General features: G+C 35.4%; 1 protein-coding gene across 1 annotated transcript in view; it reads right to left on the bottom strand.

The window, feature by feature from the left end:
* The window catches only part of CCDC146 (coiled-coil domain containing 146), a 178,466-nt gene that overhangs the window by 10,360 nt on the left and 155,865 nt on the right, over positions 1–12,241 (bottom strand). The window lies entirely within an intron of this gene.

Genomic DNA, 12,241 nt, shown 5'->3' with positions numbered 1-12,241 from the left:
TCTCCTCTCTAAGATGGGAAGTAGTTTGATAGAGGTTATATATGTTCAATCATGTAAAACATTTCCATATTAGTTATATTGTGACATATATAGTTATATATGAAACTATATATATATAGTTACATATGAACTATGTTCTATAGTTACAATATGAAAGAAGAAACAGATTAAATGAAAAAAACACAAAAAATAAAAATATTATAATCAGATCCATTTTTAGACTCCATCAAGCTCTTTCTCTGGAAGTGGATAGCACTTTCCATAATGAGTCCTTCATAATTGTGGTGGATCATCGAATTTCTGAAAAGAGCTAAATCATTCATAGTTGATCATGACCCAGTGTTGTTGTTGTTATATACAATGTATTTTATTTTTAATTATTTTGTTAAACTTGCCCAACTACGTTTTAATCTGGTTCAGCCTGTACTCAGGAGTTTTGTAGGCCCATAAGAGGTGAGATCAACACTTTTCAATATAGAGGACATAGAAATATCTAAAAAAAAAACTTTTGTGAACTATGCTGAGTGAAGTGAGCAGGATGAGAAAAAAATTTGTAAAATAATAATTTTGTGAAAATTAATAACCCTGAAAGACTTAAGAATTCTGATCAATGCAATGACCAATTATGATCCCAGAAGACTGTTGACAAAGAGGAAATGAAATAATTATTAAGAATGGGACCTGTATTTTTGGATATGCCCAATGTTGAGATTTTTTTTTTGCTTGACTATGAATATTAGGATTTTGTTTTCATCCTTTTCTTTTTCTAGTGGGGAGCTGAGAGAGAAGAAAAAAAAGAGAGATCAAAAGAACAGTTAAAAAATAAAAAATTTAAAAAGAAAACATCTGCTTGTCCTCATTTTCATCAGGAGCAGATAAATTTCATCTTAAGGTGCTCTAAGAACTGGGATATGATTACTGAGCCACTGATGATGTTAGAAAAATTGTGAAGAATGGGAGCAAAAAGAAAAAGAAAAAGAAAAAAAAGAAAAACAGCCGTCTTTTTCTCATAAAAGGGAATACATTATAAGTAAATATTCACTATGTCAGTTCCTGGTAAAAATTCTAGAATGCATTATTAAAGATTGGATTTGAGTTTTTATAAAGTGAAATGGTGATGGTTTCATTAAGTCAATATCTTTTTTTAAAATCAAGAACATGAATTTATTAAATTGATCTCATTTCCTTTTTTTTTTTTTTTTTTTTTTTGGTAAAGTTTACTACTAGGGAGAATGTTATAGAGTATACCTGTGTTTTGGTAAGGCATTTGGCGTTCATGAAATTCATATGTGTAAAATAGAGAAATACAGGTTAGATAACAGTATGATTTGATGACCTAAAAATTGTTTGCACAATTGGACAAAAATGATGATGATTTATGGATTGATATTACCCTAGAAAGAAATATCTAGTGGAGTATCCCAGGGATCATTTCTGACACTATGGCATTCAACATTTCTACCATGACTTGAGTAAAGGTACAGATGATATGTTTATTTATTTATTTTTTTTTTGCTGAGGCAATTTTTTGCTGAGGAATTAAGTGACTAGCCCAGGGTACATAGCTAGGAAGTTTTAAGTGTCTGAGACCAGATTTGAACTCATATCCTCCTGAATTCAAGGCTGGTGCTCCATCCACTGTGCCACCCATCATGCCCCAGATGGTATGTATTTAAAAAAACAACAACATGGGTGACATAATACTGAGAATGATAGATAATGCTATAGCTGGCAGAATCCATATCAAAACTATCTTGCTAGGCTGAATCTGATAATATTGCAATCAACTCTATTAAATTTAAAATTTGTCAAATACCCCAAAGAAATCTCAGAGGCCATCTACTCTGATCTTATTTTAAAAAGAGACTCAGAATAAATGATTTCCCAAGGTCAAACAAATGGTAAGCATCAGGGGTAGAATTTGAACCCAAGCCCTCTAAATCCAGTTAAGCTCCCTCTTCAATCTTTTCCTTTCTTTTTTTCTGTCCCTCCTGCTCTCCATATCTTTTCCTCCTTTCCTTTCTCTATTCCAGCCTTTCCTTCATTCATCATCGTATAAGCACTGGATCTCTGATTTTCACCAGGTAAAACCTGGCTAAGGAAACTCTGAACCACTATAACACTTTCTCTGCAACCAAGTCTTAGAGCATGGCCCAAGTGCAGGTCACCTGCCCAGGGATCACTCAGGCAGAATGTGTTAGAAGTTGGCCTCCAGGTCTTTCTGATTCCAAGGCCAGCTCTCTATCCATTATATCACTCACTGATCTGAATTCGTTATAATAGGGAATTGAAATATGTTTTAAAGTATCATATTTATTGAATTAACTTGTTTCTTTCATATTTTTAACATTAAAAAAAATTTGGTTCTCCTTATCTTGCCTAGAAAAATGCAGTGTGGAGAGTAACTCATTGACTAAGATCTCTTATACTGATTCCTCCTGAAGCTTTCACCGGCTCTGACTTGGGTTGGGACATCTTTCATTAGGCAATCCCATGGCCCCCAGGCGCTTCTGCTTTTCTGATGCCCCAGATTTGCTATATAAAAGCTAAATTTAGTGTAGACACCTGATCAGCACAACCAGCCTATTTATAACTCAGAACTCCTGAGCTGAAGAGATGAGGCAACCTCTGGTTCCCTGGAGCTGGGATTAAGGGCCTGTGCCAGGATTCCTGGATCTCTTTTTAACTTCTAAAAGCAGGTAAATTTATTTTTGGCAAGTAGTATGATATAATGCAGTGGGGTCCTGCTCTCTGCCAGCAGCATACAAACTTCTTAGAAAGCCACAAATTAACATTTTTGATGTTATATTATATTTTAATTTATTTTGCTAAGCATTTCTCAATTATATTTTAATCTGGTCCAGTAGCACTCCCTACTTAGGGTTCAAGATTTGAGATGTAGTAGATGGAATTTTGAAATTAGACCTAGAATTATAAGAGCTGGGTAGAAGTACCAACTCTGAGCCTTATGCACTGTGTGACCATAGACAAAGTACTTAACTTTCTAAACCTCAGTTTTATTATCAATAAAGCAGGGCTAATCATACATAAAGTATCTGCTTAGTAGGATTGCTGTGGGCTTCAAATGAGATAATATCTCTAAAGTGATTTGTATACATTAAAAGTTTTATAAATGCAGATAATTATTATTATCAGCTTCCTGCCTGCAATGACCTTTTTCTTCTGGGATGGTGCTTGAATCATAACCAATCCAGACTGATAAGTTTGGCTTATCCCTTTTCCCTGGGCACTTGCCCATCTTTTGAGTTTTAGACAGACACTATTTTGTTAGCAGAAAGTCTTCAAGAGACTTGAGACATGTAGATGATGGTGAATAGGTCCCAAAGTTCCCTGTTCAAATCTATAGGCCTAATGGACCAGGTAGCAAGGAGGATTTTCTGCCATCAGGAGACCAGGGGTTGCCTTGAAAGCAAATTCTTGTCATCTATAATGAGTTGATATTTATGTAGTCTTTTATAGTTTTATTACATTTCATCTGATTTAATCAAACCAGTATTCTAATCTGTTGAAATTGTTTTTGTTGATTTGATTTGATTACTTTGAAATTATAAAGCCGTCACTTAATAAGAGATTCACAATTTCACATATAATCTTCTGTATGAAAAAAATGTTGGTACTTTTTTTTGGTACTCAACTTCAGTTATAACAACTTCAGAATTGAATTATAAAATAGAATGTTGAGCTCTGTGAGAGGAAGGACTTTTCCTATTTTTTGTATCACACTTAACAGTGTATTTCTAATGATATGGTGCATTTCCTGGTGGAGGGCCCTGAAGCCACCTGGCTTTGGGAATGATAAAGTTGGAAATGATGTATTTCTTCCTCTAGATTATCCTGCCCCAATTTATTTGACATGACCAGGATGCCAAAGCTACAAATATTACTGGTTGACAGCCTGTTGGTCAGGGATAAGAGTTTCTGAGACTAAAGAGTAAGGACAATGAGGTGCTTAAAGGTGACACAAGTGCAGAATTAAACGCCTCTAGAAGGTTCTCCCTGTCCTTCTTTTCCTATCCCCAAATCCCCACCTCTGTCCAGAGAATTATGGGCACTACACCTGCACACAGTCAGAACCAGCTCACTCCTCAACTCTACCTCTAAGCCATAAAATTAGTAAATTAATGACATCAAGCACCTAGTATCTCTAACTTTTCCTTATAAAATTATCTTTCCTGATCCTGATTCTTTACTAACTTCTTTTAGAATTTAGCTAGCTTTAATTGACATTACAATTACAATAAACTTTGCCCCTTGGAGGTGAGAGTAAGCCTACAAATTCTTTTGAGCTACCTTACGATATGAAATTTTTGGGTTCCCCCAACACACAGAATTTACTTAATAAGTGCTTCTTGAATGATTATTTAATCATTTATAAAGGCAGATAATTATTATCAGCTTCCTGCCTGCAATGACCTTTATCTTCAGAGTAACATGGAAAAGTAAATTAATCAGAATAAAGAAATCAATATATGCAATGATAACAACCATTGTAAACTGAACAATAAAACAAAAATGAACTCTGTAAAATTGAAATGACCAAGCTTGGCCCCCGAGCAAAAATGAAAAAGGTAACTTCTTTCTCTGCATAAAATGTCAAACATAATTATGGTAGTGTTTGGTTTACTGAATTGTTCTTTTTAAAAATCATTATTAAAAGACAAGACTTGGCAGAGGAAGGTGGAGCAAGAGGTGATATGGAAAAGTGCTTAATATTTACTATATGCAAATAAATATATAAAAATGGAAAAAACCAGCAACACTAATTGTGATAAAAATATCTTTTTCAACATTTTCCCTCCCTCAATTCTCCAAAAAACCCCAACCCCCCCCCCCAAAAAAAAGAAAGAAAATTGTTTGCAATATTGATTCTTCTCCATTTTATAATGGCTTTCTCTGATCACTTTCTCTCATTTGCAGTTTGATAATCAGGTCATCTATACTTTACCCCAGTCACTGCTTAAAAGAATCTTGTACCTTTTCTGTTCTCATTTTCAGCTTAAAGGACTTTTAGTTAAATTGGCATGACTGTTTCTTGTCTGGATCCCATTATTCCTATATTTTACCTATGATCCAGAAATCCAAATTATTTTCTAAGATACAGGAATTTTTGCTGAATGTTTACTTCAAAAATCTTTTGAAATCCTTGCATTTGTTTAAAAATAGCATTGAAAACACCATCTGTGCTTTCAAGGTCTTAATTTTTTGCTCTAGAATTCATAATTGTCAGCAAAAAGTTTCCTCCCCCATTATATTCAACTCGCCCTGTTCATTCTATTCTTTCTCTTCTTTTACCCTAACCCTCCTCAAAAGTGTTTTGCTACTAAGTAAACCCTCCCTCAATATGCCCTCTTTTTTTATCACCCTCAGCCCCTTCCCATAACCCCTTTCCCTCCTACTTTCCTTCAGGGTAACATACTCCTATTGAGTATGTATGTTATTTCCTCTTTGAGCTAATTCTGATGAAAGTAAGGTTCACTAACTCCTGCTTTCCTCTTCTTCCCTTGCATTGTAAATGCTTTTTCTTGCCTCTTTTTTAGCTGATAATTTGTTATTCTACCTCTCCCTTTCCCATTCTCCTAGTACATTCCTCTCTCACCCCTTAATTTTATATTTTTAGATATTATCCCTTCATAATCAACTCACACCTGTGTTCTTTATCTACACTCCTAATGCTCTCTAATGAGACAGTTTTTATGAATTACAAATATCATCTTCTCATGTAGGAATGTAAACAAACAAATAAATGTTAAGTCCCTTATGATATTCCTTTTCTGATTACCTCCTTATGCTTCTCTTGAATCCTGTATTTGAAATTTAAATTTTCTATTTAGTTCTGATCTTTTCATCACAGATACTTAAAAGTCCTCTATTTCAGTGAATATCCATCTTTTCTCCTGAAGAATTATATTCAATTTTGCTGGGAAGGTGATTCTTGGTTGTAATCCTAGCCCCAATTCTCTCAGGAATATCATATTCCAATCTTTTGATGTAGAAGCTGTTAAATCTTGTATTATCCTGTGGCTCCACTATACTTTTGTTTCTTTCTGGATGCTTGTGGTATTTTCTCTTTGACCTGGGAGTCCTGGAATTTGACTATATTCCTGGGAGTTTTTATTTTTCGATCTCTCAGGATGTGCTTGGTGGATTCTTTCCATTTCTATTTTACCTTCTGGATCTAGAATATCAGTTTTCTTGATAATGTCTTGAAAGACGATGTCCAGGCTTTTTTTTTTTTTTTTTTAAATCATGGTTTTCGTTATCAAACTGTGCATACCCTTTGATCCAGCAGTGTTTCTACTGGGCTTATACCCCAAAGAGATACTAAAGAAATGAAAGGGACCTGTATGTGCCAAAATGTTTGTGGCAGCCCTGTTTGTAGTGGCTAGAAACTGGAAAATGAAAGGATGTCCATCAATTGGAGAATGGCTGGGTAAATTGTGGTATATGAATGTTATGGAATATTATTGTTCTGTAAGGAATGACCAGCAGGATGAATATAGAGAGGACTGGCGAGACTTACATGAACTGATGCTGAGTGAAATGAGCAGAACCAGGAGATCATTATATACCTCAACAACGATACTGTTTGAGGATGTATTCTGATGGAAGTGGATCTCTTTGATAAAGAGAGCCTTAATTGGTCAAAGATGGACAGAAACAGCTACACTAAGAGAAAGAACACTGGGAAATGAATATAAACTGCTTGCATTTTTGTTTTTCTTCCCAGGTTATTTATACCTTCTGAATTCAATTCTCCCTGTGCAACAAGAAAACTGTTCGGTTCTGCACACATATATTGTATCTAGGATATACTGTAACCCATTCAACATGTAAAGGACTGCTTGCCATCTGGGGGAAGGGGTGGAGGGAGGGAGGGGAAAAATTGGAACAGAAGTGAATGCAAGGGATAATGCTGTAAAAAATTATCCTGGCATGTGTTCTATCAATAAAAAGTTATTTAAAAAAAATAAATCATGGTTTTCAAGTAGACCAATAATCTTAAAATTATCTCTCCTAGATCTGTTTTCTAGATCAATTGTTTTTTTCCAATGAGATATTTCATAGTTTTTCATACTTTTGGTTTAAAGTTTCTTGGTTTTTTATAAAAATCATTAGCTTTCTTTTGCTCAATTCTAATATTCAAGGAATTATTTTCCCAAAGACTTTTTATATTTCTTTTCCTATTTGGTCAATTTCACTTTTTAGGGCATTCTTCTCATACTTTTTGTTATTTCCTTTTGAACTAATCTCAATTTGCTTCTCAGTTTTCCTCTACCTCTCTAACTTGATTTTCAAAACTTACTTTGAGCTCTTCCATGGCCTAAGACCAATTCTTAGTTTTCTTGGAGGCTTTGGATGTAGAACCTTTGACTTTATCTTCTGAGTGTTAATCTTCTTTGCCAACATAGTACCTTTCATAGTCACAATCTTTTCCTGTTGTTTGCTCATTTTCTCAGTCTATTACTTAGCTTTTAACTCTTTGTTAAAGTAGGTCCCTGTTTCCAGAGGGTGTAATGTCCTAAGCTTCAGGGTTTTTGTGCAACTATTTTCAGCATTCCCTGTAGAGATCCAACCATAAGCATTCTTTTCTGCCCTGGATTTGTGAGGAGTGTCTATGTAAGATATAGTGTGCTAAAGCAGCAGAGTCGCTCAGTGCTAATAAAGAGACTTCCTGTGAGTCGAGGCCTCCAGGAGCTGGCACTGCTACCCCTGCCCATATGTCCACACCAAGGCCTTCTCACCCTTCTGACAAACCTTTCCTGCTGATCTTCTAAGGCATCTTTATGTCTCTGGGCTGAGAGATCTAGCCCCGCCAGTACTGCCACCGATTCAGAGACCCCAAGGCCTGGGTCTGGGCCGAGATGGAAGCGGTGCTGGTGTGACCTGCACCAGGATTATGTGCTGGACTTCTACTCTAGTGCCACAGACCTCTCCTAAGTTATTTTCAACTAGAAAATGTTCCTCTCCATCTTTTTGTGTGTTCTGATGCTCTACGATTTGTTTAGAGTCATTAAAGGAATTTAGAGGGACTTGGGAGAGAACTAAGAAAGTCCTTACCTTTTACATGGCCATCTTGGCTCTGCCTTGAATACTGATTCAAATGAAGCTTGGTTAAACTTTGAAATATTCCCATATAATCCAGTTTGATTTATGTAGTTAAAAATTCTGTTTTATAGCCAGTATCTAATCAATTTGAAAATATCATCATCACATGGGCAAGTAAGAGAGCATATTCTGTTGGCTCAGTGCAAATCTGATGGGGTTTGTCACCAAATGTTGGGGTGAGGGAATGTTGGACCCAAAAATATGTTGGAGTTACAGCTGGTATTGTAACATGTCTCAAAAGAATTTGTAAGTGTAGACCACCTTTAAATCAAGGAAGCAAAGATTTAATTATGTTGCACAATGGGTTAAATCCATATGGGTTTTTTTTTTTTTAAAATCAGATAATGAAAAAGATGAAAACTAAGTTTAGAATTTACAATTGGAATTTACAATTAAGCAAGGAGAGATGCCATTTAGGAGGAAGAAGCTATTAAAGTGTGTCAAATTCCTAATGAATCCTAGATGCCTCTGGCAGGCTAAATCCCACCCCCTCTCCAAAAGAGTTTTAGAGGAGTAGGAAGGGGTTTACAATAGGAGTAGGTTCTTTTATAGGGAAAAATAACCTCAGGACTGATGCCATAAATTGGCTTTCTGATTGGATAGAGTAACCCTAGAGTTATAATGGTTTTGTTAATACAAAGATTTTGCTAAGTATGAAATCAGGGGCCTCTACCTGGATTGAGATTTTAATAAAGGTTCACAAAGATAACAAAAGGCCCAAAGAAGATCAAATGGTCAAGATAATTGGTGCTCCTCTCCTCTAGCCATAAGGAGTAGCTTGGGTAATAAAATTCAGGCTTAGTGTCTCCTCCTATCAAGGATTAGCCCAACCATCAAAAATCTGGGATTTTTCTCTACCCTCATCAAATCCATAGTTACTCTTAGGAACAATTCAAAATGTAATTATGTTGCTAGTGATTGTGTGACTTATTCTCGAAGAAAGAAACTCTGACTTTCTTAGAAGTCTCAATTAATTTTCTTTAAGATATTAACCAAACAATGACTTTCAAACTATCTCTAATGTGCAATTTATTGTGTATCAGATGAGGACATTAAGAAGCAATCTCTGGTTTTGAGCAACTTATACTTGAAACATCTGTCATTGAGTTTTATAAATAGACAATGAATAATTTCAAATACAAAGAGGGCACAGATATCTTTGCCCAAAGAGAGTATTCTATAGCTATGAGTCATAATTTCCATTCAAGCAAGTCCTCCCAAGATAGGGCATGCTGCACCATAACTAATGTCAGAAAGCAAGAACAAACTATAATCAAGTGATAGGGTCAAAAGCAAATGTGTCGGTTTTAAAAACAACAAAAAGAATGCTATGAATTACCACTTGTTCATATTATGAGATAGTGAAATTAAAAATTAGGCTGCATAACCAAGCTGATATATTTTCTTTATGAAGAAGTTGATATAAACAAAAAGCTTCCTAGATGTGTTTATGTTGAGGTTGGGAAGGGGACTCTAAAATTTTGGGGTCACAGATTGGTGTTGTGAGATGTCTCAAAAGAATTTGCAGACTTGAACCCATCCCCTTGTCAAGGGGTAAAATTTATTGTAATTGCAATGCCAATTACAAGTGGTCTAAATTCCAAGAGAATTCAGCAGAGAAAAAGAAGCAAGGAGACACATTTATCCAGATTTCTATCATTGACATGCTAATTCTATGGCCCAGAGGAGTGGTCTCCTGAATTTGGTTATCATTGATCAGATTATCATTGACCAGATTATCAGTCAGCAATGAATTGAGGAGTGGTCTATTTAGAATCAAAGATTGTAAGAACAATAGCATTTCTAAATTGGGTGTGGAGAGGGGCAAAGCCAAAGGATTTTGGAATCAGATTGCCAGAATAATGACTCCCCAAAATTACTGATATATTTCCCTAGAAGCTATATTCCTTCATTTAGAATCCTTGTAATATTTAAAATGGTGAGAGCTAAACTGTCAGCCAGTCAGAAAGCTTTTACTAAATCCTGTTATGTACTTGGAAAGTGCTAAGAATTCACAGAAATGCAGAACAATCTCTATCTTTAAGATATTTTCATTCTAATGGGAACAGATATCATATAAATATCTAGGTAATTATAAGATATATAGAGAGTATCTGAAGGCCTTCTGAGAAGAGAAGGTATTAGCAGGTGAAGTGCCAGCAATAGCTTCATGCAGAAGTAGGATTTTTAGCTAGATCTTGAAGGAAACTAAGATGATGGAGGTGAAGAGGTCAGTGAAGTGATTATAATCTCAGGCATATGATATCATGACTCCAAGTTGTCTCTATCATTTATATTTCTCAAGTATATATGTGCTTTTTGACCCCAAGATGTCTGCTTTAGGAATACTGCATTAGTTTTAAAAAGAATGCTGGTTTTATGGATTGTTATGCTGACTCTGGAAAAAAGATGTCTAGCTAAAGGTAATGATGGTTCTGCTGGGAAGATGACTAGCTCTAATCCTGATTAATCTCTAAACCATAAAATTAGTTTATCAGTACAATCCTGGATTTGAGCTATTAGCATATCAGTAGCCTTCATAAAATTACAAATCAAAGGCTTTTTGTGAAACTAAATAACCTTAGTACCCTAATCTAAAAACAAAACCCACACCAGAAAACTTTTAATTTCAATAGTTTCCCACTCCTTTGCTGCTTTCTTTCTTAGAACTTTGCCCACCGCTAACAGCATAATAATAAAATCTTTGCCTCTCGAACTGGAGATGTTCTAAGGCTACAAACTGTTTTGAGAAACTTTGTGACGCCAGCCTGGAAGCCCAAGAATATTTTAACCTTCAGTTCTAAACCCAACAAGAGCATTCAGGCATAAGGAATAGGTAATGTAAGGCAGTATATTTAAAGAAGACTGTGCAAAAAAAAGGCTAGGTTATAAAATGATGGGAAAGAAATGCTTGAGGCAAAAATAGTTGGGGGGTGGTTAGTGAGAGGTCATGGTGAAAGGGGTGATGTAGCAGACAGTCCAACCAGGGCAGAGTCCCACCAGGAGGAGTGACCCATCCCACAGGGGATTTAATCCTTGCCCCCATTGCGAGGGGAAGAAGGGTGGGCCCTGAGAGTATGGCATCATAATGATAGGATATTGGTGGGGTGACTTGGGGGTGACTGCTGCGTGGACTGGCAGAAGATCCAAAGTGAGGTGTGGTAGCAAGAATTTCCTTTTGATTTTGGCTCTCTGGGGTAAAGACCTCTTCACCTGGTGTTACCAATGGCTGTGATTATAGGTAAATAAAAAGTGAATTATAAACAAAGTTCTAGCTTCAAAGGATAGCAAGCTTAATATCAAAACAACTACTACCTAAGGTCTTTGCTAAGAATAGCAGAAATCAGAAATAAACAAGATTCTTTGGCTACAGTAATTAAATCTATAGAAGAGAAAAAAGTTATGGCATGGTTAAATATATGTTTGGTAAAAATACAAAAGTTTTCCTATCATAGAACAGTTTTAGAAACATCCAACTCTGAAATATCTTCAACAGTGCTCTTTTCTAAAAATAAAATGGTTGAATGAGAGGGAAAAAATCTTTGCATTCGATATCACAAAAGTCTGATATAAAGATAGATGTATGGACAATTGACAAAATGATCAAGAGGTATTTCTTAAGGGATAAGTGATAAAAAGAATATGAGCAAAGCTTTCAAAAGACATATCAGAAAATGGTCTGAAAAAGAAGAATAAGAGAAATAGAAAATAAAATAACTCTAGAGTTTTACATTATACCCTACCTATTTACAAAAAAAAAAAAAAAAAGATGAAAAAAGTCAGTATTGGGGTGGAGGGATAGGAATACTAACAGTGTTGATTAAAGCTGTGGGGCCCAACTGTTTTGGAAAATAGTTTGGAATTATTCAAGCAAACTAACAGAATATATTCTAAAAATTCAGAGGAAGTACTTTTTTGTGGTATTAATGAATTAGAAATAAAGTAGGGACCCAACTGGGGAAAGGCTGACTAAATTGGGATGAATAAAAATGGTATTGTGCAATAAGAAACAAAGTATAAGGAAATCAAAGTGCATCTCTGTGTGTGTGTGTGTGTGTGTGTGTGTGTGTGTGTGTGTATGTAGAATCAATAGAAATTTATCCAGGGAAAGAAG

This window comes from Antechinus flavipes, chromosome 5 (genome assembly GCF_016432865.1).
Source record: "Antechinus flavipes isolate AdamAnt ecotype Samford, QLD, Australia chromosome 5, AdamAnt_v2, whole genome shotgun sequence".
Lineage (NCBI taxonomy): Eukaryota > Metazoa > Chordata > Mammalia > Dasyuromorphia > Dasyuridae > Antechinus > Antechinus flavipes.
Note: the sequence above shows the minus strand (reverse complement) of the source record. Positions and strands in the feature narration are given on the sequence as shown.